Source organism: Ascaphus truei, unplaced genomic scaffold (assembly GCF_040206685.1).
Source record: "Ascaphus truei isolate aAscTru1 unplaced genomic scaffold, aAscTru1.hap1 HAP1_SCAFFOLD_1094, whole genome shotgun sequence".
NCBI lineage: Eukaryota > Metazoa > Chordata > Amphibia > Anura > Ascaphidae > Ascaphus > Ascaphus truei.
Genome location: NW_027453960.1, coordinates 37,144 through 63,816, shown reverse-complemented (window position 1 = coordinate 63,816; position 26,673 = coordinate 37,144). Strand labels below are relative to the sequence as shown.

Here is a 26,673-nt window from a genome sequence, read left to right as displayed (position 1 = left end):
CAGTCCACATGGGACCAAGACTTTCTGGCTTACTGAACAAAGTGGAATTGTTTCGTAGAGGGTGGAGAATTGTATTTTATCTGAAATTACCCCCTCTGCACAAAATACAAACAATTATACCCATACAAGTACCTTGTGGAAGTTGTTGCCCTCTATCTTCCTGTGGTCTCTCCCTGTTTCTCACCGTGCCTCCTCCCATTTCCTTGCACCTCTGCGTCTCCGCATATATCCCTATACTCAGAGCCGGCTCCGGTCAGTGACATGGGATGCCCAAATATGAGCATACCCATATATGGGCATCCATGCCACTGACCGGAGCCCGCTCTGTTGTGGATATGGAGAGAGACTGGGAGATTTACATCCCCTTATAATTCATATGGTGCATAGTACCGGCACGTATTGTTTTACCGGTACTGTGTACCTTCCTACTTTCACACTGGTACAGTATATGCTGCAGTGGGACTGAGAGGGATATATTGGTAACACATAGTCATTGTTGGGGGAATTCAATCCATTTTGAAAATAGTAATGAAATGTTTTTTACTTTTCTTTTTTTTCAGTAATGAAGAATGAAACATTTCTGTTAAAATTGAATTGGAGGTGAACTGGATTCATCATCAACTCTGCACCAGTGTGAATTGATGTTCTTTAATGTTCTGATAAGGTACATGCAACATCTCTTCCTCAACCCCTGCACCACTCTCTGCCTCTTGCCTCTCTCTCTCCACCTCCCTGCTAAGCGTATTAACCCATCTAATGTAATCCACATTCCATGTCTCACTTTACTCTTCACTTCTCACGTGCCCTCTGGAATGACTGCTCTCTGACTAACAAGGTCTATTTGTACATGACCTCTTCTGCTCTCATCATCCACCACCTCTCATTCCCCTCACCCCTGTCCTACTCGATACCTCAGCTTAATTGAACTCTCTCCTCTGACATCTACCCTTATCTCTAACCTCTCCTCACTTTCTGCTTAAACTAACTATCTTGTTAACTTTTACAATGCTATCATCTCCTCCTCCTCCCTCCTCCTCCTCCCTCCTCCATCATATATATGCCCCTTCTAGGCTCTGACACACTCATCCCTCTAAGGCCATGATTATCATGGGCACATGCTTGGTCATCCACAGTGTGTGCGAGCGATGCAGAGCCGCCTCGGACCTCAGTGCAGGGATTGCTGCATACCCCCAGCATCTGTCACCCACAAACAATACACACACTAATACTCCCCACAATACACACTATAATACCTCCTCAATACTAATCTCCCCAATAATATTATAGCTCCAAACACAATATACACAACACCCTTACACAAGATACACAATCTAGTACTCTCCTCTGCACCTCTACACACAATATAATACTCCCACACACACAATATACACACTACCCTCCTACCCCCATAAAATACAACCAATAATACACACACACTTTGTGGATGTTGGGACCAGCTCCCGGCATGCACCAGTGAAAGAGAGAGGCCCGCAGAAGCTCGGAAGAACTCCCTCCATCCGTGCCTTCCTCCGTTTCACATCTTCTCCCTGTCTCTCTCTCTCCCTCCCTTTCCTTGCATCTCCCTGCGTCTTTACGTATACCCAGTCAGTGACGGCTCTGGTCACGTGATGCCTTAATATGGGCTTATCCATATATGTTCATCCACGTCACTAATGTGATGCCCGCACTGTTGCGGAGCTGGTACTTACGACGGGCACTTATTGTTTTATCAGTACTGCGTACCTGACTCTTCCGGCCTACTTTCAACACTAGTACAATATGTGCTTCACTACGAGTGAGTGGGGAATATTGGCATCACACAGTCACTGTTGAATATGCCATTCAATCCATTTTGAAAATAGTAATGCAATGTGGTTTTGTTTTGTTTGCTTTTTGCAGTAATGAAGAATGGAAAAGTTATATTAAAATTAAATTGGAGGGGGACTAGATTCAGCATTTCATCATGAACTCTGCACTTGTGAGAATTTAACTTCTTGAATACCCTGACAGGTACACGCAACATTAAGACTATAATCTGCTGTGCAAGCTTTCGTGCTATACCTCCCCCTCAGGTTTTGATTTATACATTTGCTCCCTCAATTCATGTCCTCTAATATTTGAAAGCTCTCTCCTAGCATTTTCTCTTTACCACAGAACGTCATCCCAATGTAACCTCTCTCTTGTTCTTTCTGCTTGCTGTTTCCTCACTCCTCTGTTAAACTTTTCTAATTTCTCTAACTTCCACACTCCTGCTTTTATCCACATGTTCTCCTCTTTCCTTCCCCTACCTTTGCATGTGTCTACACACTGCACCATTTGTACAGACCTCTATTGCAGCTATTTCTGCACTGCTCAATGAAAAGCACTCTTTAATATCCTATTCTCTGTGCCCCCTCTCTCTGCGCCCCCTCTTTTGGCGCCTCCTCTCTCTGCGCCCCCTCTCTCTGCGCCTATCTGTCTCATTCTCTCTACGTCCCTCTCTCTCTACATAGAGCTATCTCTGTCTCTCTCTACACCTATCTCTGTGTCTCCTTCTATGTTTGCTGATGTGTGGGATATCTCTTATAATCTTGAACCTGCTCATATACACATCGGGCCTCCCTGCCTCTGCCTCCCTGCTAAGAGTGTTAACCTATCTAATGTAATCCACATTCCTTTCCTTACTTTTCTCTTCCCTTCTCCTATGCCATCTGGAATGTCCGTTCTCTGACTAACAAGGCTCTAGTTGTACATGACCTCTTCTGCTCTCATCATTCACAATCAGTCATTCCCCTCACCCCATCTTACCTGTCCCACTGATTTTCCTCTGCTTAATTAAACTCTCCTCTGACATCTACTCTAACCTCTCTCTCTCTTTCCGCTTAAACTAACAATCTTATTAACTCTTACAATGCTATCCTCCTATCTATATGCCCCCTCTAGGCTCTGACACACTTGTCCCTCTAGCCCACACCCTTGGCTAAATTCCCAAACATGTTCATCACACTTCCACTCGCTGTTCTTAATGCCTATGAAGGAAATCACACAATTGATATTTGATTTTTCTACAGTAAAAATGTCTCCAGTCCTGTATAAAGCTGCTCTCTGGGGCCAAACCACACTACTTTTTTTTCACATTCATCAACACTCAAATTTAATTTACGCTGTCTTTTTTTCCCTGTATTTGACTCCCTCCACTAACCTTCTCCTCACACTTGCCATCCTTCCTTCACTTCTCCTCAAGCATTTGACTACTTCAGAGGCAAGGTGGATGCCACCCACAAGGAGATTCCTTCTGTCCCTACCCCCTTCTCTCCTTCTACCTAATTCTCCTTCTGCATTTGACTCCTTTTCTTCTCTTACAGAGCTGGAAGCTAATCATCTTCTCTTCTCCCTCTACCACATGCCCTCTAGATCGTATCCCCTCACACCTTACTGCATCTCTTAGTCCCCACTCTCACCCACATCTTCAATTCCTCCCTATTCTCTGGCTCTTTACCCTCTTACTTTAAGCCTGTAGTGGTCACCCTTTTCTCAGAAACAACCTACACCCTATGTGCCTTACTAACTACCGCCCTGTATCCCTCCTGCTGTTTGTCTCCTAATTGCTAGAATGTCAACATTCTTAAATCACATTCCCTCCTGGATCCTTTACAACCTGCCTTTCGTACAGCTCGTTCTACAGACTGTGCTTAAAGCAAATTCCCAAGGTCACTTTTCCCTACTAATCCTACTTGATCTATCTGCTGCGTTTGATGCTCTCAATCACTCTCCTCCTTCATATTCTAAACTCTCTCTTGGTATCCGTAACACAGTTCTATCCTGGTTTTCATCATAACTTTCCTGTCACACATTCTCCATCTCTGTTGCTAACATGTCTTCGTCTTCTATTGATCTGTCTGTGGGTATACATCAGGGCTCTGTTCTGAGATCTCTCTTTCTCTCTACATACTATCATTTGGTGACCTCATCAACTCTTTGTGACAATCCTATAAATAACAAATACAAATATCAGGTCATGGGAATAAGTGATTTGGACATAAAAGTAACATTTCGGAAGTGTGGACAACTAATACATCTTGTAGATTGCCTTTACAGTGTGATGTCATTGATTCAGTAGATTGTGTGCAGACCAGGACTGCAGTACAGTGTCACTCACATGGATGACTTGCGTGGTAGAAGCTCAAGAACAAGGATGTCAAACTCCAGTCCTCGAGGGCAGCAAACAGGCCAGGTTTTCAGGATATCCCTACTGAAAACCTGGCCTGTTTGGGACCTCGAGGACTGGAGTTTGACATGCATGCTCTAGAAGGAGCACAGCTGTGGGTGGGAGGTGGATTTGCTTTGCATCAAATGGTTTGGAGCAAGGTTTATTGTATGTATTATCATAATAACAATGCAATGCTTAACTTTTATTTCAGGAGGGATGACTGCAGAACAGAAGTGAATATTGAAGCCATGTGTTCCTTTTCTTGCAAAAGAGAAAATTTGAAGGACAGTTGAAGAGAAGGAAAATTACTACACAGAGACAGATAAGCAATGTGTATATTTCTCATTTACCATTTAGTATTTGTCGTTTTATTGACTCCACACAATCCGGCTGCTACGGGTTTCACATTGAATATTTTCATCTCTACTCTACCCCTTCCTGTGATCTGAACCATGCAAGTTTTCGTTGATTCAATACATCATGAGTAGAGGGTGGCTACAGTATGAAGTAAAGACCCAAGGACCACATCTACTACCATTCATAACAAGAACATGTGCAGTAGCGCACAGCTGCAGTTCTATGTGATTGTTATGAAAGGTTGAGGTGGTTCAATTCTATGAATCTGGAGTGGGATGGATCCTGTTTGCATCATATGGTTTCATCTAGGCCAGTAGATTATATAACTCTCAGTACAGGTTACACATGGCATCAGTATTAGTGATTTAAAGAGGAGGAAAGCTTCAATGTGGAGAACAAAGCCAAGTAATGTTGAAGTTACTCCTTTTACCATTTACTTGGTCAGTCTGTACTGTCTACTCCCCACACAGCTGCTAAGGATCTTCCATTTTAAATACTTTCACCTCCTATTCTGCACTGCTTTGCTGCCCATTATTCAGAGATGCGTTCCAGTCATGTTTACCACTCTGAATCTCTCTGCAGTCATTGGTTCAGCACATCATGGGTAGAGCATGGCTACAGATACAGCAAGCTATTATTATTTTACCGGCTGATCATCCATAATATTGCATTAAAACATAGAATATCACTTAATTTCCAAAAGATTCAGTGATGCTGATAATGCAGAATCTCACAACATTTCCCATCATAATGCCATAATGCACCAGTGGGAGAAATAATCCTTGCTATATCTGTACATTGTGTGACGTATTACCTCCATGACCATTGAGAGCAAGTACATCTTCTGTATAGAGCGGCTGTGTTATGATGCAGTTATTGATCATCATTGACATAATCACAAGAATCTTATGCAAAGGGAAATTGTCCGCAGCGAAGTGAGATTTCAGCCCCCAAACGTCTGTAATATTAATGCAATGTCTTACTTTTGTTGCAGTGAACACTGAAGAGACGGATCTACTACAACACTGTACAGGATGAGCATACGCTACAAGCAGCAAAATGAACTTGCAGTTGACAGTATGTTGTTCTGGTAATGTGCACAATTATTATTTATGGGCTACACACCACAGTGCTGGACATATTCTGTTAACTTCAACTCTACTCCTAACATGGAGATGTCTTCCTGGTGTTACTGATTCAGTACATCATATGCACAGTGTGGTTATGATATGATGGATTGATTTAATGAACCCACCAACCAATGATGACATCTGCATCATCTTCTGTAAAGTGCAGCTACAGCATGATATTATCAGCATTTGGTGCGGTATAATCAGAGGTATCTATGTGCTTTTGTGCCTGTTTTAAGTCCTCCAGCTTAACGCCCCTACACCTCCCACTACACAGGCATACTTACTTATGCATACACTGACATCTGGCATACCTACACACACCCCAGGGCCACTTCCTTCCCCTGATGTCAGGGAGAGGATGGGCATGCAGAGTGCAGTAAGTCTCCACGTTACTCTGGCCAACAGTCTTGGCCTACCTCCAGCATCTGTCACCCACAACATCTGTTCCCTCCTTGTAAAGTGCTGAACTATCTCACCTGGGTCAGTGCTATAGCTGATCACAGTGCCCGATCAGGATGTCACTGTGACAGGCAGCAGTGCAGATTGACCGGTCAATCAATGCAGTGCCGCAACATATGCACTAAATGAGATTTCCGTGCCCCCGGTCAGGTTACTCCCTGGGCAGTGACCCTGCTCACACCCTCCCCTAGTTCCACCTCTGATCACAATTATCTCTCTTGGAGAGTGTAGCAAATTGGAGTTGGGGGAATCTCACCTCTGCCATGCATGGTCACAATCTGGGCACAGGACCCAAATAGTGGGCAATGTGGCACTTCTTACAGTAGAGAATAAGTAACTTTATTCTTTACTTGTGTATTAAGGACCTTATTTGCATTAAATTCAGTCCACATGGGACCAAGACTTTCTGGCTTACTGAACAAAGTGGAATTGTTTCGTAGAGGGTGGAGAATTGTATTTTATCTGAAATTACCCCCTCTGCACAAAATACAAACAATTATACCCATACAAGTACCTTGTGGAAGTTGTTGCCCTCTATCTTCCTGTGGTCTCTCCCTGTTTCTCACCGTGCCTCCTCCCATTTCCTTGCACCTCTGCGTCTCCGCATATATCCCTATACTCAGAGCCGGCTCCGGTCAGTGACATGGGATGCCCAAATATGAGCATACCCATATATGGGCATCCATGCCACTGACCGGAGCCCGCTCTGTTGCGGATATGGAGAGAGACTGGGAGATTTACATCCCCTTATAATTCATATGGTGCATAGTACCGGCACGTATTGTTTTACCGGTACTGTGTACCTTCCTACTTTCACACTGGTACAGTATATGCTGCAGTGGGACTGAGAGGGATATATTGGTAACACATAGTCATTGTTGGGGGAATTCAATCCATTTTGAAAATAGTAATGAAATGTTTTTTACTTTTCTTTTTTTTCAGTAATGAAGAATGAAACATTTCTGTTAAAATTGAATTGGAGGTGAACTGGATTCATCATCAACTCTGCACCAGTGTGAATTGATGTTCTTTAATGTTCTGATAAGGTACATGCAACATCTCTTCCTCAACCCCTGCACCACTCTCTGCCTCTTGCCTCTCTCTCTCCACCTCCCTGCTAAGCGTATTAACCCATCTAATGTAATCCACATTCCATGTCTCACTTTACTCTTCACTTCTCACGTGCCCTCTGGAATGACTGCTCTCTGACTAACAAGGTCTATTTGTACATGACCTCTTCTGCTCTCATCCACCACCTCTCATTCCCCTCACCCCTGTCCTACTCGATACCTCAGCTTAATTGAACTCTCTCCTCTGACATCTACCCTTATCTCTAACCTCTCCTCACTTTCTGCTTAAACTAACTATCTTGTTAACTTTTACAATGCTATCATCTCCTCCTCCCTCCTCCTCCTTCCTCCTCCCTCCTCCATTATATATATACCCCTTCTAGGCTCTGACACACTCATCCCTCTAAGGCCATGATTATCATGGGCACATGCTTGGTCGTCCACAGTGCGTGCGAGCGATGCAGAGCCGCCTCGGACCTCAGTGCAGGGATTGCTGCATACCCCCAGCATCTGTCACCCACAAACAATACACACACTAATACTCCCCACAATACACACTATAATACCTCCTCAATACTAATCTCCCCAATAATATTATAGCTCCAAACACAATATACACAACACCCTTACACAAGATACACAATCTAGTACTCTCCTCTGCACCTCTACACACAATATAATACTCCCACACACACAATATACACACTACCCTCCTACCCCCATAAAATACAACCAATAATACACACACACTTTGTGGATGTTGGGACCAGCTCCCGGCATGCACCAGTGAAAGAGAGAGGCCCGCAGAAGCTCGGAAGAACTCCCTCCATCCGTGCCTTCCTCCGTTTCACATCTTCTCCCTGTCTCTCTCTCTCCCTCCCTTTCCTTGCATCTCCCTGCGTCTTTACGTATACCCAGTCAGTGACGGCTCTGGTCACGTGATGCCTTAATATGGGCTTATCCATATATGTTCATCCACGTCACTAATGTGATGCCCGCACTGTTGCGGAGCTGGTACTTACGACGGGCACTTATTGTTTTATCAGTACTGCGTACCTGACTCTACCGGCCTACTTTCAACACTAGTACAATATGTGCTTCACTACGAGTGAGTGGGGAATATTGGCATCACACAGTCATTGTTGAATATGCCATTCAATCCATTTTGAAAATAGTAATGCAATGTGGTTTTGTTTTGTTTGCTTTTTGCAGTAATGAAGAATGGAAAAGTTATATTAAAATTAAATTGGAGGGGGACTAGATTCAGCATTTCATCATGAACTCTGCACTTGTGAGAATTTAACTTCTTGAATACCCTGACAGGTACACGCAACATTAAGACTATAATCTGCTGTGCAAGCTTTCGTGCTATACCTCCCCCTCAGGTTTTGATTTATACATTTGCTCCCTCAATTCATGTCCTCTAATATTTGAAAGCTCTCTCCTAGCATTTTCTCTTTACCACAGAACGTCATCCCAATGTAACCTCTCTCTTGTTCTTTCTGCTTGCTGTTTCCTCACTCCTCTGTTAAACTTTTCTAATTTCTCTAACTTCCACACTCCTGCTTTTATCCACATGTTCTCCTCTTTCCTTCCCCTACCTTTGCATGTGTCTACACACTGCACCATTTGTACAGACCTCTATTGCAGCTATTTCTGCACTGCTCAATGAAAAGCACTCTTTAATATCCTATTCTCTGTGCCCCCTCTCTCTGCGCCCCCTCTTTTGGCGCTTCCTCTCTCTGCGCCCCCTCTCTCTGCGCCTATCTGTCTCATTCTCTCTACGTCCCTCTCTCTCTACATAGAGCTATCTCTGTCTCTCTCTACACCTATCTCTGTGTCTCCTTCTATGTTTGCTGATGTGTGGGATATCTCTTATAATCTTGAACCTGCTCATATACACATCGGGCCTCCCTGCCTCTGCCTCCCTGCTAAGAGTGTTAACCTATCTAATGTAATCCACATTCCTTTCCTTACTTTTCTCTTCCCTTCTCCTATGCCATCTGGAATGTCCGTTCTCTGACTAACAAGGCTCTAGTTGTACATGACCTCTTCTGCTCTCATCATTCACAATCAGTCATTCCCCTCACCCCATCTTACCTGTCCCACTGATTTGCCTCTGCTTAATTAAACTCTCCTCTGACATCTACTCTAACCTCTCTGCTCTCTCTCTCTTTCCGCTTAAACTAACAATCTTATTAACTCTTACAATGCTATCCTCCTATCTATATGCCCCCTCTAGGCTCTGACACACTTGTCCCTCTAGCCCACACCCTTGGCTAAATTCCCAAACATGTTCATCACACTTCCACTCGCTGTTCTTAATGCCTATGAAGGAAATCACACAATTGATATTTGATTTTTCTACAGTAAAAATGTCTCCAGTCCTGTATAAAGCTGCTCTCTGGGGCCAAACCACACTACTTTTTTTTCACATTCATCAACACTCAAATTTAATTTACGCTGTCTTTTTTTCCCTGTATTTGACTCCCTCCACTAACCTTCTCCTCACACTTGCCATCCTTCCTTCACTTCTCCTCAAGCATTTGACTACTTCAGAGGCAAGGTGGATGCCACCCACAAGGAGATTCCTTCTGTCCCTTCCCCCTTCTCTCCTTCTACCTAATTCTCGTTCTGCATTTGACTCCTTTTCTTCTCTTACAGAGCTGGAAGCTAATCATCTTCTCTTCTCCCTCTACCACATGCCCTCTAGATCGTATCCCCTCACACCTTACTGCATCTCTTAGTCCCCACTCTCACCCACATCTTCAATTCCTCCCTATTCTCTGGCTCTTTACCCTCTTACTTTAAGCCTGTAGTGGTCACCCTTTTCTCAGAAACAACCACACATTCTCCATCTCTGTTGCTAACATGTCTTCGTCTTCTATTGATCTGTCTGTGGGTATACATCAGGGCTCTGTTCTGAGATCTCTCTTTCTCTCTACATACTATCATTTGGTGACCTCATCAACTCTTTGTGACAATCCTATAAATAACAAATACAAATATCAGGTCATGGGAATAAGTGATTTGGACATAAAAGTAACATTTCGGAAGTGTGGACAACTAATACATCTTGTAGATTGCCTTTACAGTGTGATGTCATTGATTCAGTAGATTGTGTGCAGACCAGGACTGCAGTACAGTGTCACTCACATGGATGACTTGCGTGGTAGAAGCTCAAGAACAAGGATGTCAAACTCCAGTCCTCGAGGGCAGCAAACAGGCCAGGTTTTCAGGATATCCCTACTGAAAACCTGGCCTGTTTGGGACCCTCGAGGACTGGAGTTTGACATGCATGCTCTAGAAGGAGCACAGCTGTGGGTGGGAGGGGGATTTGCTTTGCATCAAATGGTTTGGAGCAAGGTTTATTGTATGTATTATCATAATAACAATGCAATGCTTAACTTTTATTTCAGGAGGGATGACTGCAGAACAGAAGTGAATATTGAAGCCATGTGTTCCTTTTCTTGCAAAAGAGAAAATTTGAAGGACAGTTGAAGAGAAGGAAAATTACTACACAGAGACAGATAAGCAATGTGTATATTTCTCATTTACCATTTAGTATTTGTCGTTTTATTGACTCCACACAATCCGGCTGCTACGGGTTTCACATTGAATATTTTCATCTCTACTCTACCCCTTCCTGTGATCTGAACCATGCAAGTTTTCGTTGATTCAATACATCATGAGTAGAGGGTGGCTACAGTATGAAGTAAAGACCCAAGGACCACATCTACTACCATTCATAACAAGAACATGTGCAGTAGCGCACAGCTGCAGTTCTATGTGATTGTTATGAAAGGTTGAGGTGGTTCAATTCTATTAATCGAGTGGGATGGATCCTGTTTGCATCATATGGTTTCATCTAGGCCAGTAGATTATATAACTCTCAGTACAGGTTACACATGGCATCAGTATTAGTGATTTAAAGAGGAGGAAAGCTTCAATGTGGAGAACAAAGCCAAGTAATGTTGAAGTTACTCCTTTTACCATTTACTTGGTCAGTCTGTACTGTCTACTCCCCACACAGCTGCTAAGGATCTTCCATTTTAAATACTTTCACCTCCTATTCTGCACTGCTTTGCTGCCCATTATTCAGAGATGCGTTCCAGTCATGTTTAGCACTCTGAATCTCTCTGCAGTCATTGGTTCAGCACATCATGGGTAGAGCATGGCTACAGATACAGCAAGCTATTATTATTTTACCGGCTGATCATCCATAATATTGCATTAAAACATAGAATATCACTTAATTTCCAAAAGATTCAGTGATGCTGATAATGCAGAATCTCACAACATTTCCCATCATAATGCCATAATGCACCAGTGGGAGAAATAATCCTTGCTATATCTGTACATTGTGTGACGTATTACCTCCATGACCATTGAGAGCAAGTACATCTTCTGTATAGAGCGGCTGTGTTATGATGCAGTTATTGATCATCATTGACATAATCACAAGAATCTTATGCAAAGGGAAATTGTCCGCAGCGAAGTGAGATTTCAGCCCCCAAACGTCTGTAATATTAATGCAATGTCTTACTTTTGTTGCAGTGAACACTGAAGAGACGGATCTACTACAACACTGTACAGGATGAGCATACGCTACAAGCAGCAAAATGATCTTGCAGTTGACAGTATGTTGTTCTGGTAATGTGCACAATTATTATTTATGGGCTACACACCACAGTGCTGGACATATTCTGTTAACTTCAACTCTACTCCTAACATGGAGATGTCTTCCTGGTGTTACTGATTCAGTACATCATATGCACAGTGTGGTTATGATATGATGGATTGATTTAATGAACCCACCAACCAATGATGACATCTGCATCATCTTCTGTAAAGTGCAGCTACAGCATGATATTATCAGCATTTGGTGCGGTATAATCAGAGGTATCTATGTGCTTTTGTGCCTGTTTTAAGTCCTCCAACTTAACGCCCCTACACCTCCCACTACACAGGCATACTTACTTATGCATACACTGACATCTGGCATACCTACACACACCCCAGGGCCACTTCCTTCCCCTGATGTCAGGGAGAGGATGGGCATGCAGAGTGCAGTAAGTCTCCACGTTACTCTGGCCAACAGTCTTGGCCTACCTCCAGCATCTGTCACCCACAACATCTGTTCCCTCCTTGTAAAGTGCTGAACTATCTCACCTGGGTCAGTGCTATAGCTGATCACAGTGCCCGATCAGGATGTCACTGTGACAGGCAGCAGTGCAGATTGACCGGTCAATCAATGCAGTGCCGCAACATATGCACTAAATGAGATTTCCGTGCCCCCAGTCAGGTTACTCCCTGGGCAGTGACCCTGCTCACACCCTCCCCTAGTTCCACCTCTGATCACAATTATCTCTCTTGGAGAGTGTAGCAAATTGGAGTTGGGGGAATCTCACCTCTGCCATGCATGGTCACAATCTGGGCACAGGACCCAAATAGTGGGCAATGTGGCACTTCTTACAGTAGAGAATAAGTAACTTTATTCTTTACTTGTGTATTAAGGACCTTATTTGCATTAAATTCAGTCCACATGGGACCAAGACTTTCTGGCTTACTGAACAAAGTGGAATTGTTTCGTAGAGGGTGGAGAATTGTATTTTATCTGAAATTACCCCCTCTGCACAAAATACAAACAATTATACCCATACAAGTACCTTGTGGAAGTTGTTGCCCTCTATCTTCCTGTGGTCTCTCCCTGTTTCTCACCGTGCCTCCTCCCATTTCCTTGCACCTCTGCGTCTCCGCATATATCCCTATACTCAGAGCCGGCTCCGGTCAGTGACATGGGATGCCCAAATATGAGCATACCCATATATGGGCATCCATGCCACTGACCGGAGCCCGCTCTGTTGCGGATATGGAGAGAGACTGGGAGATTTACATCCCCTTATAATTCATATGGTGCATAGTACCGGCACGTATTGTTTTACCGGTACTGTGTACCTTCTTACTTTCACACTGGTACAGTATGTGCTGCAGTGGGACTGAGAGGGATATATTGGTAACACATAGTCATTGGTGGGGGAATTCAATCCATTTTGAAAATAGTAATGCATTGTTTTTTACTTTTTTTTTTGCAGTAATGAAGAATGAAAAAGTTCTGTTAAAATTGAATTGGACGTGAACTGGATTCAGCATTTCATCATCAACTCTGCACCAGTGTGAATTGACGTTCTTTAATGTTCTGACAAGGTACATGCAACATCTCTTCCTCTACCCCTACACCACCCTCTGCCTCTTGCCTCTCTCTCCACCTCCCTGCTAAGCGTATTAACCCATCTAATGTAATCCACATTCCTTGTCTCACTTTACTCTTCCCTTCTCACGTGCCCTCTGGAATGTCCACCACTTCTCATTCCCCTCACCCCTGTCCTACTCGATACCTCAGCTTAATTGAACTCTCTCCTCTGACATCTACCCTTATCTCTAACCTCTCCTCACTTTCTGCTTAAACTAACTATCTTGTTAACTCTTACAATGCTATCATCTCCTCCTCCCTCCTCCTCCATCATCTATATGCCCCTTCTAGGCTCTGACACACTCATCCCTCTAAGGCCGTGATTATCATGGGCACATGCTTGGTCGTCCACAGTGCGTGCGAGCGATGCAGGGCCTCCCCGTCGCCTCGGACCTCAGTGCAGGGATTGCTGGAGCGACAGGCATGCGCTAACTTTGCCTTCTGTTGCGTGCTTACTATAGACGCAGCCTAACCCATGCATTGGTTTAATTCACAAGCACGCTCTCATCACACTTCATCACATCACACTGCTGCTCTTAACACCTATGGAGGAAATCTCACAGTCTGATTTTCTACACTAAACCTTTGTCCTGTTCTGTAAAACTCTGCTCCTTTTTTTAAGGTCAAACACTACTTTTTCCTCACTCATCAACACTCCAATTTCATTCACACTGTCTTCTATGTATTTGAGTCCCACCACTGACTTTCTCCTCCCACTTAACATCCATCCTTTATTTCTCCTCAAGCCTTTGCTCACTTGAGGCAAGGTGGATGCCATCCACAAGTAGATTCGTTCTCTCCCTTCCCCCTCTCTCTTTTTCTATCTAGATCTCATTGCACTCTTGACTCCTTTTCTCCTGTCACAAAGCTGGAACCTGATCTTCTCTTCTCCCTCTACCACATGCCCTCTCAATCCTATATTCTCACTCTCACCCACATCTTCAATTCCTCCATATCCTTTGGCTCTTTCAACTCTTCCTTTTAAGCATGCAGTGGTCACCCCTATTCTCAAAAATAACCTTGACCTTGTGTGAATTTCTAACTATCGCCCTGTATCCGTCCTACCATTTGCCTCCTAATTGCTAGAACGTCTTGTGATCTCCCGTTTGATCAACATTCTTAAATCACATGCTCCTCTGGGCCCTTCACAATCTGCCTTTCCCAATGTAACCAATTATGTACATAAAGAAAATTCCCAAGGTCCATTTTACTTACTAATCCTGCTTGATCTCTCTTCTGCTTTTGATACTGTCAATCACTCTTCTCATTCATATTCTAAACTCTTTCTTCGTATCCGCAGCAAACTTATATCCTGGTTTTCATCATACTTCTCCATCACACATTCTCCATCTCTGTTGCTAACGTGTCTTTGTCTCCTGTTGTTTTGTCTGTTGGTATACCTCAGGACTCTGTTATGGGACCTCTCTCACTACATACTATCACTAGTTGACCTTATCAACTATTTTGGCCCTTGATATCATCTCTATGCAGATGATACACACACCTATCCACCCTACCGTCACTCCTGCAATTTAGTTCCTAGTTTCGGGTCGCCTCCTGGCTATATCCTCCATGGATGACACTCTTCTGCCTTAAACCTAATGTCTAAAACTGAGCTCCTCATATTTCCCCCTAAATCTGGCCTAATATCACCTTTCTCCATCGCAGTAAACAGTACTACCATCATCCTGTCATGAAAGCACATTGCCTAGGAGTAACATTTGACTCTTCCCTTTCCATCTTCATTCACGACACTGGCTAAAGTTTGTCGATTCTTTCTCTGTAATATTTCCAAGATTTGCCCTTTTCTCTGTCAATCTACTGCTAAAACGCCAATGCATGCCCTTATCGTATGGGTTAACATACTGCTAACAGGGCTCCCTGCTTCACAACTTTCTCATTTGCAATCTATCCAAAACTCTGCTGCTTGAATAATTTCCCTTTCTCCCACAACAGTATCTGCTCATCTCCTCCTCCTCCTTAAATCCCTCTCCTTGCTTCCCATCAAGTTTCAGATCACCTACAAAGTTCTCCTCCTTACCTTTTTGTTAAGGTTCTCTATTAGTGGTGTACCGAGTACCCGGCGTTACCCAACACATTTCCAGCTACCCGGACATTACTCGAAACCGGCCACTGAGAAGTGGACTTGGCCGGGTAATACCCGGCGTCGGGTAATGTCAGGGCAGCTGGAAATAATCTTTTATACTTACCTTTCCTAAGACATCTAGGATCAGCAGCAGCAGTCCTCTGATGTTGGCAGCATCAGAGGTGTCTTCACCTGGCGGGGGGAGCTGCAGGAATCACTTCCACAGCACCGAAGCAGGTAAGCTGTGTCTGTGAGCCTGCAGCTCCCCCGCCGGCTGAAGACACCACAGATGCTGCCACCGTCACAGGACTGCTGCTGATCCTAGATGTCACCGCCACCCGGAAGGTAAGTGCCAAACCGTGTACCCGACCGGGTAGAACCTTTCATTTTGGCCGGGTACCCGTTACCCATTTTTTTATAGTTGAGGACCCAGTCCAACACTATTCTCTATTCATCTGCTCCTTCCTACATATCATCTTTGGTCTCGTTATGCCCTTCCTCGTCTCCTAAGCTCTACTAATAACTGTCTCCATTATACTTCTTACACCTCTACTGCGCACTCGCTCTCTTGCCTGAAACCCTTTCCCATCAATTTACCTGTGAAACTCACACACACTCAGTATATGCCAACATACCCTCTTCCACCCACATTTAAGATCAACCTTAAAATTCACAACTTAAATGAAGCATTTCAATAGCTTTTACTCGTTGCTACTGTCACTCATTCAGTCACTAACTATTGTTCCCAAGAAGTGCTTTATACTACAAGTACCCACCATTAAGGACAAGCATTGTCATCTACTGCACTTGTTCCCCCACCTGTTGTCTCTCTGTAAGTCTCCTTACATTTCTCTTAGATTGTAAACTACCCAGGACAGGGATTTACTTTCCTATTGTCTGTTTTTGTTTGTTGAACTTATTGTATAATAATTTCCTGTACTTTTTGGTCTCTCTTGTAAAGCGCTGAGTACACAATGGGTGGTATATAAATAGAGATATTTGCAGAGTCTAGAGACAAGGCACACGTGTATAGGTAGCTACAGTTTATCCGGGACCGTATGCATCCTTGAAGTGCCTGTCCCAGTTATTTTCTATTGATTGCAATGTAGGAGTGTCTGTCCTGTCTTATTTTTTTTATTATTATTATTATTATTATATATACAAAGATATATACAAAGATTGTTTCCTGTCGTTAGCATGACATTGTGTGACACAGTGTGATGTCATTGATTCAGTAGATTGTGTGCAGACCGGGACTGCAGTACAGTTTCACTGACATGAATAACTTGTGTGGTAGAAGCTCTAGAAGGAGCACAGCTGTGGGAGGGAGGTGGATTTGCTTTGTATCACATGGTTTGGAGCAAGGTTCATTGTATGTATCGTCAATAATAATTATAATAATAATAATGCAATGCTTAACTTTTTTATTTCAAGAGGAAAGACTGCAGAACAGAAGTGAATATTGAAGCCATGTGTTCATTTTCTTGCAAAATAGAAAATTGAAGGACAGTTGAAGAGGAGGAAAATGACTACACAGAGACAGATAAGCAATGTGTATATTTCTCATTTAGTATTTGTCGTTTTATTGACTCCAAAAAATCCGGCTGCTAAGGGTTTCGCATTGGACATATTCACCTCTACTCCACCCCTTCCTGTGATCTGTACCATGCAGATTTTTGTTGATTCAATACATCATGAATAGAGTGTGGCTACAGTATGAAGTACTGACCCAAGGACCACATCTACTACCATTCATAACAAGAACATGTGCAGTAGCGCACTGCTGCAGTTCTATGTTATTGCTATGAACGGTTGAGGTGGTGCAATCATATGAATCTTGAGTGGGAGGGATCCTGTTTGCATCATTTAATTTGATCTAGGCCAGTAGAGTATATAACTCTCAGTACAGGTTACATATGGCATCAGTATTAGTGATTTAAAGAACAGAAAAACAGGAGTGGAGAACAAAACCAAGTAATGTTGAAGTTACTACTTTTTACTATTTACTTGGTCAGTCTGTACTGTCTACTCCCCACACAGCTGCTAAGGGTTTCCATTTTAGATACATTCACCTTCTACTCTGCACTACTGTGCTACCCTCTATTCAGAGATGAGTTCAAGTCATGTTTACCACTCTAAATCGCTCTGCAGTCATTGATTCAGCACATCATGGGTAGAGCATGGCTATAGATACAGCAAGCTTTATTTTACCCTAATATTGCATTAAAAAATAGAATATCACTCAGTTTCCTACAGATTTACTGATGCTGATAATGCAGAATCTCACCCTCCCATCATAATACACCAGAGGAAGAAATAATCCTTGCTATATATGTACATTGTGTGACATATTGCCTCCATGACCATTGATGGCAAATACATATTCTGTATAGAGCAGCTGTGTTATGATGTAGTTGTTATTGATCATCATTGAGATATAATCACAAGAATCTTATGCAAAGGGAAACTGTCATTAGCATAGTGGGATTTCAGCCCCCAAACTTCTGTAATATTAATGCAATGTCTTACTTTTATTGCAGTGAACACCGAAGAGACGGATCTACTACAACACTGCACAGGACAAGAGTATACACTACAAGCAGCAAAATGATCATGCAGTTGACAATATGTTGTTCTGGTAATGTGCACAATTATTATGTATGGGCTCCACACCACAGTGCTGGACATATTTTGTTAACTTCAACACTACCCCTACCATGGAGATGTCTTCCTGTGATTGGTGTTACTGATTCAGTACATCATATGCACAGTGTGGCTATTATATGATGGATTGATTTAATGAACCCACCAAACACTGATGACATCTGTATCATCTTCTGTAAAGTGCATCTACAGCAGGATATTATCAGCATTTGGGGTGATATAATCAGAGGCATCTATGTGCTTTTGTGCTGGGTAAAGTCCTCCAGCTGAACCGCCCCCCGCCCCCCACCCCCCTACACCTCCTGCCACACAGGCAAACTTACTTACACACACAGCACACTTACTTATGCACACTGACACTTGGCATACCTACACACACACACCCCACAGCCACTGGCATGCATGCAGAGTCCTGGGCATGCAGGATGGGCATGCAGAGTACAGAATATCTCCACCTTGCTCTGGCCCGTACTCTTGGCCTACCCCCAGCATCTGTCACCCACAACCTCTGTTCCCTCCCTGTAAATTGCTGCACTAACACACCTTGGTCAGCGCTGCAACCGATCACAGCACCGGATCATGTCACTGTGATAGGAAGCAGTGCTAATTGACCGGTCAATCAATGCCACGTGGCAACATACGCACCAAAAGAGATTTCCATGCCCCCTGACAGGCTACTCCCTGGGCAGTGACCCTGCTCATCTTCCACCTCTGATCACAATATTCTCTCTTGGAGAGTGTAGCAAATTGGAGTTGGGGGAATTTCACCTCTGCAGTACATGTAGAGTCCTGTATGCAGAGTACAGAAAGTCTCCACCTTAGTCTGGCCCGTACTCTTGGCCTACCCACAGCATCTGTCACCCACAAATAATACATACACTAATACTCCCCACAATACACACTTTAATACCTCCTCAATAATAATCTCCCCAATAATATTATAGTCTTAAACACAATATACACAATACCCCCTAACACAAGATACCCAATCTAACACTCTCCTCTGCACCTCAACATAATATACACACTATAATACCCTACACACAATATAATACTCCCACACACACACAATATACACACTATCCTCCTACCGCCATAAAACACAACCAATAATACACACACACTTTGTGGATGTTGGGACCAGCTCCTTGCATGCACCAGTGAAAGAGAGAGGCCTGCCATCCGTTCCTCCCTCCGTTTCCCATCTTCTCCCTGTCTCTCTCCCTCCCTTTCTTTGCATCTCCCTGCATCTTTGCGTATACCCAGTCAGTGACGGCTCCGGTCACGTGATGCCTTAATATGGGCTTATCCATATATCTGTTGCAGAGATGGAGAGAGACCTGGAGATTTTACATTTCCTTATAATTCATATTGGTACTTAGTACGGGCACTTATTGTTTTATCAGTACTGGGTACCTGACCGTACTGGCCTACGAGTGAGAAGGCAATATTGGCATCACACAGTTACTGTTGAATATGTCATTCAATCCATTTTGAAAATAGTAATGCAATGTGGTTTTGTTTTGTTTGCTTTTTGCAGTAATGAAGAATGAAAAAGTTATATTAAAATTAAATTGGAGGGGAACTGGATTCAGCATTTCTTCATGAACTCTGCACTTGTGAGCATTGACCTTCTTGAGTGCCCTGACAGGTACACGCAACTTTAAGACTATAATCTTCATCAACTGCTGTGCAAGCTTTCGTGCTATACCTCCCCCTCCGGTTTTGATTTATACATTTGCTCTCTCAATTCATGTCCTCTAATATCTGGAGGCTCTCTCCTAGCATTTCTCTCTACCACAGCACGTCATCCCAATGTAACCTCTCTCCTGTTCTTTCTGTTTACTGTTTCCTCACTGCTCTGTAAAACTTTTCTAATTTCTCTAACTTCCACACTCCTGCTTTTATCCACATGTTCTATACACTTTCCTTCCCCTACCTTTGCATGTGTCTACACAAAGCACCATTTGTACAGACCTCTATTGCAGCTATTTCTTCACTGCTCAATGAAATGCACTCCTGCACATCCTATTCTCTTCCACCTTCCCTCATTCTCTACGCCCCCCTCTCAAAGCCCCCTCTCTCTATGTCTCCTCTCTCTACGCCTATCTGTCTCATTCTCTTGACGCCCTTCTCTCTCTACATATCCCTATCTCTGTCTCTCTCTACACCTATCTCTGTGTCTCCTTCTATGCTCGCTGATGTTGGGGGATATCTCTTATAATCTTGGACCGGCTCATATACACATCAGGCCTCCCTACTAAGAGTGTTAACCTATCTAATGTAATCCACATTCCTTTCCTTACTTTTCTCTTCCCTTCTCCTGTGCCCTCTGGAATGTCCACTCTTACTAACAAGGCTCTAGTTGTACATAACCTCTTCTGCTCTCATCAGTCACAATCAGTCATTCCCCTCACCGCATCTTACCTGTCCCACTGATTTGCCTCTGCTTAATTAAACTCTCCTCTGACATCTACTCTAACCTCTCTTCTCTCTTCTCTCTCTTTCTTTCTGCTTAAACTAACAATCTTATTAACTCTTACAATGCTATCCTCCTATCTATATGCCCCCTATAGGCTCTGACACACTCATCCCTCTAACCCACACCTTTGGCTAAATTCCCAAACACACTCATCACACTTCCACTCGCTGTTCTTAATACCTACGGAGGAAATCTCACACTTTGTTTGATTTTTCTACAGTAAAAATGTCTCCTGTCCTGTATAAAGCTGCTCTCTAGGGCTAAATACACTACTTTTTTCCACACTCATCAACACTCAAATTTAATTTACGCTGTTTTTTTTCTCTGTATTTGACTCCCTCCACTGACCTTCTCCTCCCACTTGCCATCCTTCCTTCACTTCTCCTCAAGCATTTGACTACTTCAGAGGCAAGGTGGATGCCACCCAAAAGGAGATTCCTTCTGTCCCTTCCCCCTTCTCTCCTTCTACCCAAATCTCCTTCTGCACTTGACTCCTTTTCTTCTCTTACAGAGCTGGAAGCTAATCATCTTCTATTCTCCCTCTACCACATGCCCTCTAGATCGTATCCCCTCACACCTTACTGCATCTCTTAGTCCCCACTCTCACCCACATCTTCAATTTCTCCCTATTCTCTGGATTTTTGCCCTCTTACTTTAAGCCTGTAGCGGTCACCATTTTGTCAGAAACAAACTACACCCTATGTGCCTTACTAACTACCGCTCTGTATCCCTCATGCTGTTTGCCTTCTAATTGCTAGTGTCAACATTCTTAAATCACATGCCCTCCTGGATCCTTTACAACCTGCCTTTCGTACAGCACGTTCTACAGACTGTGCTTAAAGCTAATTCCCAAGGTTTTTCCCTACTAATCCGACTTGATCTATCGGCTGCGTTTGATGCTCTCAATCACTCTCCTCCTTCATATTCTAAACTCTCTCTTGGTATCAGTAACAAAGTTCTATCCTGGTTTTCATCATAACTTTCCTGTCACACATTCTCCATCTCTGTTGCTAACATGTCTTCGTCTTCTATTGATCTGTCTGTGGGTATACATCAGGGCTCTGTTCTGAGATCTCTCTTTCTCTCTACATACTATCATTTGGTGACTTCATCAATGCTTTTGGCCTTAGATATAATCTCTATGCGGATGATACACACACAAATCTATCCACCCCTGTTCTCACTCCTGCAATCCAGTCCCTACTCTTGGGTTGTCTCCTGGCTATATGCTCATGGATGGCACTCCACTGCCTTAAACTTAATGTCTAACACTGGGCTCATATTATCCCCTTTCTCCATCACAGTAAACAGTACTACCATCTATCTTGTCATCAAACATGTTGCATAGGAGTAACATTTGGCTCTTCAATTCCATCTCCATTCACATGCACGGCTATGGGTAAAATGTGTTGCCTCTTTCTCTGTAATATTGCCAAGATCTTCCCTTTCCCCTCTCAACCTACTGCTAAAACTCCAATGTATACTGTTATCCTATAGGTTATTTTAACATACTACTAACAGGCCTCCATGCTTCACAACTTTCTCCTATGCAAAACTCTGCTGCTTGAATTATCTCACTTTCTCCCACAACAGTCTCTGCTCATCTCCTTAAATCCCTGTCCTGGCATCCCATCAAGTTTTTGTATCACCTACAAAGTTCTCCTCCTTACCTTTTTGTTAAGGCTCTCCATTAATCTGCTCCTTCTTGCATATCATCTTTGATCTCTCGTTATGCCCTTGCTTGTCTCTTGCACTATAACCATAACTGTCTCCTGTAAACTTCTTTCACCTCTACTGTTCTCTCACTTGCCTGAAACCATTTTCCATCACTGCACCGTACATGTGAAACTTCCTCACACTCAGTATATGCCAACATAACCTCTTCCACCCACATGTAAGACCAATCTTAAAATTCACGACTTAAATCAAGCATTTAAAAAACTTTGACTCGTGGCTACTGTCCCACACCCACAGTCACTGCTAACAACTATTGTTCCCAAGATGTGCTTTCTACTAATTGTACCCACCATTAAGGACAAGCATTGTCATCTACTGCACTTCTTCCCCCAACTGCTGCCTCTCTTTAAGTCTTCTAACATTTCTATTAGATTGTAAAGTTCCCAGGGCAAGGATTTACTTTCCTATAATCTGTTTTTATTTGTCGCACTTATTTTTTAATTATTTTTCCCCTCTCCCCTAATGATATACATATAGGTTTTCCTGTCATTTGCATGACAGAGTTATTATGGTTAACTATTGCATCATGTAGACTGCCTTTTCAGTGTGATGTAATTGATTCAGTACTTTGTGTGCAGACTGTGACTGCAGTACAGTGTCACGAACATTAATGACTTGTGTGGTAGAAGCTCTAGAAGGAACACAGCTATGGGAGGGAGGTGGATTTACTTTGGATCACATGGTTTGGCGCAAGGTTCATTGTATGTATGATCATAACCATGCAATGCTTAACTTTTATTTCAGGAGGGAAGAACAGTGAATATTGAAGCCATGTGTTTCTTTTCTGTCAGAAGAGAAATTTTGAAAGACAGTTGAAGAGGAGGAAAATGACTACACAGAGACAGATAAGCAATGTGTATATTTCTCATTTAGTATTTGTCGTTTTGTTGACTCCACACAATCCAGCTGCTAAGGGTTTCGCATTGGACATATTCCCCTCTACTCTACCCTTCCTGTGATCTGTACCATGCAGGTTTTTGTTGATTCAATACATCATGAGTAGAGTGTGGCTGCTGTATGAAGTATTGACCCAAGGACCACATCTACTACCATTCATAACAAGAACATGTGCAGTAGCGCACTGCTGTAGTTCTATGTGTTTTATTAAAGGTTGAAGTGGTGCAATCATATGAATCTGGAGTGGGATGAATCCTGTTTGCATCATATGGTTTCATCTAGGCCAGTAGAGTATATCTCTCAGTACAGGTTACACATGGCATCAGTAGTAGTGATTTAAAGAACAGAAAAAACAAGAGAAACTTCAATGTTGATAACAAAGCCAAGTAATGTTGAAGATACTCCTTTAACTATTTATTTGATCAGTCTGTACTGTCTACTCCCCACACAGCTACTAAGTCTTCCATTTGAGATACATTCACCTCCTACTCTGCACTGCTGTTCTGTCCTCTATTCAGAGATGAGTTCCAGTCATGTTTACCACTCTGAATCACTCTGCAGTCATTGATTCAGCACATCATGGGTAGAGCATGGCTACAGATACAGTAAGCTTTATTTTACCGGCTGATCATCCATAATATTGCATTAAAACATAGAATATTACTCAGTTTCCAAAAGATTCAGTGATGCTAATAATGCAGAATCTTACAACACATCCCATCATAATGCACCAGAGGAAGAAATAATCCTTGCTACACTACCGACACGTTTTATTGAAGCACGGCTAGCACCGCAAGCCGGGGGATGCCCCGGCGTGCTAGCCGCACTCCCTCAGCGTGCCGCGCATCACCGATGCACGGTCACGCGTCATCGGGTGCCTGCGCCCCCTGCACGCGCGTCCAGGGCTCCCCGAGGGAGCACTGGTGTCCCGCGATGTGGGGGACAGCGGCAGGGGGTTCCGGGGGACCCGACGGACCCGGCAGCGGAAGGGAGAAAGCCCCGATCGGAGGGCGCTCCTCCGCTGCTTCGGCGTGCGCCCGGCACCCTCCGGCGCGCGCCAGGTTACTGCTGCGGCCAAGAACGGGCAAATGCTCGAATAAACTCGGCCGCAGCAGTATATCTGTACATTGTGTGACGTTTGGCCTCCATGACCATTGATAGCAAATACATATTTTGTATTGAGCGGCTGTGTTATGATGTAGTTGTTATTGATCATCATTGAGATATAATCACAAGAATCTTATGCAAAGGGAAAATGTCTGCAGCATAGTGGGATTTCAGCTCCCAAACTTCTGTAATATTAATGCAATGTCTTACTTTTATTGCAGTGAACACTGAAGAGACGGATCTACGACAACACTGCACAGGACAAGAGCAAACACTACAAGCAGCAAAATGATCTTGCAGTTGCAAGTATGTTCTGTAATGTGCACAATTATTATTTATGGGCTACACACCACAGTGCTGGACATATTCTGTTAACTTCTACCCCTACCATGGAGATGTCTTCCTGTGATTGATTCAGTACATCATATGCACAGTGTGGCTATGATATGATGGATGGATTTAATGAACCCACCACCCACTGACATCTGCATCATCTTCTGTAAAGTGCAGCAGGATATTATCAGCATTTGGGGTGGTATAATCTGGGGCATCTATGTGCTTTTGTGCCTGGATAAGTTCCTCCAGCTGAACCACCCCCCTATACCTGCCACACAGGCATACTTACAGAGCACACTTACTTATGCACACTGACACTTGGAATACACACACACACACACAGACACTGTCATGCATGCAGTGTCCTGTATGCAGAGTACAGAAAGTCTCCACCTTACTCTGGCCCGTACTCATGGCCTATCCCCAGCATCTGTCATCCACAACCTCTTCCCTCCCTGTAAAGTGCTGCACTAACACACCTGGGTCAGCGCTGCAGCTGATCACAGTGCCGGATCATGATGTCAATGGGATAGGCAGCAGAGCTGATTGACAAGTCAATCAATGCAGCTCCGCAATATATGCACCAAAAGAGATTTCTGTACCCCCTGTCAGGCTACTCCCTGGGCAGCGACCCTTCTCACCCCTCTCATTCCACCTCTGATCACAATAATCTCTCTTGGAGTGTGTAGCAAATTGGAGTTGGGGGAATCTCACCTCTGTAGTGCATGGTCACAATCTGGGCACTGTACCCAAATATTGGGCAATGTGGCACGTCTTACAGTAGAGAATAGAATAAGTAACTATATTCTTTACTTGTGTATTAAGGAACTTATTTGCAATAAAAATTCAGTCCACCTGGGACCAAGACTTTCTGGTTTTCTGAACAAAGTGGAATTGTTTTCCTATAATTTTATATTCTCTGAAATGTAACATCACAATAAAGTACTCCTATTTTTTTCCTTTGTGCTTTTTTATGGACTATTCCTTTATGTATTTCACTTAATGGGACTAATTACCTTACGATTAGATTTCACTTGTATTTTCTTGGGTTACTCTTTGGAATTTCTCTCTGTGTTCATTTATACTATCTTATTTAGAGCAGTCTTTGCCATTGGACCCCATTTCTTGCCAGAGAGATCTGTAACACAGAGTATTGAAGAGAGTACAGAACAGTGGTGAAGTAGATTTTTATGCTTCTAGGCAGCCTCCCTTCTCACCATGTATTCTGCCCCCGACGGTCTCTTGCACTGCTCCCTCCTACACCCACTCTCCTCACTCTTCCCTCCCCTCCCCGCTATCACTCAATGACCCCCTCTCATTCAATCCTGCTCCCTTACTCCCCCCTCACTCATTCTTCCTTCTGCACACACAATCCTCCCGAATATCACTCCCAAACAACACACACACTAATTCTCCCCACAATACACACTATAATACCTCCTTGTGACGATAGCTTCCACAGGCTTATTAATATTACACAAAAATAATTGGGTTTGAACTGAACGAGGCTTAAGATATAATAAATTGTATTTATTCCTTAGAATATAGGTGAACACAACAGATAATACAGTAACGAACAAGAAGTACACTTACTTAAGGGTTGGGGAATGAGAAGTATGATGTAGCATTTCTTTCAGCAGTGAGGAAATCATTCAGGTGATATCAGGTAACCATATCAGCAAACGAAGACAAAGGATATATGGGTGGACAGCAGTTTATAAACCATTCTCCTTCTATTCTTAACCTTAAGCACAGGGGATTGGTTTACAATTACCTCCAGCCACTCACTAACGTGGGAAAGCATTCTGACCCATGCCCCCCTGCTAGTTGGCACATGCGCAGTAGAACTCTGGGGGTCTCATTTCTGAAGCCCCACATTTACGTCAGGAATGCCAGACAGTCT

General features: G+C 43.3%; 1 long non-coding RNA gene across 1 annotated transcript; it reads left to right on the top strand.

Moving 5' to 3' along the window:
- The first annotated feature begins 1,926 nt into the window (after positions 1-1,926).
- LOC142475194 (uncharacterized) lies at positions 1,927-25,598 on the top strand. Its single transcript, XR_012790783.1, has 13 exons — positions 1,927-2,010; positions 4,401-4,520; positions 5,541-5,636; positions 7,081-7,184; positions 8,421-8,531; positions 10,628-10,749; positions 11,766-11,861; positions 13,304-13,415; positions 16,982-17,099; positions 18,088-18,185; positions 19,752-19,862; positions 23,175-23,284; positions 24,656-25,598. It is a non-coding gene; the product is annotated as an uncharacterized LOC142475194 (long non-coding RNA).
- Positions 25,599-26,673: the final 1,075 nt, after the last annotated feature.